The sequence below is a fragment of the Bubalus kerabau genome, chromosome 3 (genome assembly GCF_029407905.1).
Source record: "Bubalus kerabau isolate K-KA32 ecotype Philippines breed swamp buffalo chromosome 3, PCC_UOA_SB_1v2, whole genome shotgun sequence".
In the NCBI taxonomy this organism is placed as follows: domain Eukaryota; kingdom Metazoa; phylum Chordata; class Mammalia; order Artiodactyla; family Bovidae; genus Bubalus; species Bubalus kerabau.
The window spans coordinates 146,643,432-146,645,176 of NC_073626.1; the positions used below are offsets into that span (position 1 = coordinate 146,643,432).

The following is a 1,745-nucleotide window of genomic DNA, read 5'->3' on the forward strand; positions in this document are numbered from 1 at the left end:
TTCAAGATGAGTGGAGTATCTCCAAGCATCTGATGGGGAAGCACAGAGAGCAAAGAGATTTCACAAAATAAGTTTTTGCCTTTTTACTCGGAAGGAAAAGTCTCTCTAGGGAATTAAACTTACATTGACTTTGGCATCCCCTAGCTGCAAGGCAGTAGGGAAATGGAGAGTGACAGGCAACTAGTAGTGCTTACTAATCTTGCTATTTATTGGTCATTTTGTCCTATACTCAGGACTTCCCTGGTGGCTCAGTAGTAAAAAAAATCTGCTCATAATGCAGGAGACCTGGGGCTGATCCCTGGGTCAGGAATACCCCATGGAGAAGGAAATGGCTACCCACTCCAGGATTCTTGCCTGGAGAATTCCATGGACAGAGGAGGTTGGTGGGCTACAGTCCATGGGGTCACAAAGAGTCAGACACAACTGACCAACAGTTGTCATATATTTTACATACTTACCATCTCTTACATAACCCGGTGACCATTTTCTAGACAATGAAACTGAGAGTCAAAGACTTTTTGTAACTTCACTAAGAAAAGGGTATATCAATGATTTGAATCCAGGTCAACTTGATTAATAGCAGCAACAACACCAATAATAATAATAGCTAAGATCAGCTAAAATCAATCTAATGCTTGCTATGTGTCAGATATCCCTCTCTATGTTTTATATGCACTGACTTACTTCCTCCTCATAGAAACCCTCTGAGGAAAGCATTTTTATTATCTTGATTATCATATGAGGAAACCAAGTTTCAGAGAAGTTAAGAAACTTGGGTAGACTCACTCAGGTTATATGAAGTGAAATTGAGTTTAGCCCAGTTCTGTTGTGAATCCTTAGTTTTTGACTACCCACTATGCAGCTGGTGAAAAATCAGATCCCTCAAACTGTGAACATTGCTGCCATCTTACATGGGGAATAGAGGCACCAAGCAAACAAGGCAATAGTTAAATGTCAATAAGGCAAATATCAATACTCCAACTTAGAAGAATTAAATAGAGGAGACATGTGAAAATGGAACCTGAAGATCCCAGAAATAGTAAGAAAATGAGTAAGGTCCAAGATGGTGTTTAAGCATATGCCAGAATATCCACTTAATATTTTTCCCTGATAGGAAGGCCTTCTTTCTCTACACTGGTGTGTACTCTTGATGAAGTTGCAGGGAAATATCTACCACAGGAGATGACCATTGCTCATTGCCTGCCCAACAAACATTCTCTATTCTTTACTAATGGAACTTCCCATTTTACTAAGGGCAGGAATAGGCTCAGTTAAAATGATTCACTTCCATAGACTTCCTTGCCTCTATGGGCTGGCCAAATGACCCAAGATTGTCCAATGATGTATAACTAAGCACAGTCTTTTGCTTAGGGCTTCCTGAAAAGTTATTGATTGTTGCTAAAAAGATACAAGCTTGAGCTTGCTTTGGCAATACTAAAAATGGAACAATATGGAGAGTAGCATGGCCCTTGTGCAAGGATGACATACGTATTTCTGAAGTGTTCTGTATTTTGCAGAGTTCTCAGAAGATCTGATATTTCACTGGCTAATACCAAAAGAACAAATGAGTTAAAGCACAATGTATAGAATCAAATATTAAAACTGTTATTTTTTTTCCTCACCAAAAGGAGAGAGAGAGAAAGACCGAGGAGGAGGGAGACAAGTTGTACTGGCTCATGTGTGCATGCATGCTCAGTCACTTCAGTCATGTCCAACTCTTTGCAACCCTATGGACTGTTGCCCTC

General features: G+C 39.9%; 1 pseudogene; it reads left to right on the forward strand.

Moving 5' to 3' along the window:
* The first annotated feature begins 1,413 nt into the window (after positions 1–1,413).
* On the forward strand, positions 1,414–1,514 carry LOC129648060 (uncharacterized; annotated as a pseudogene).
* The last annotated feature ends 231 nt before the right edge of the window (positions 1,515–1,745 follow it).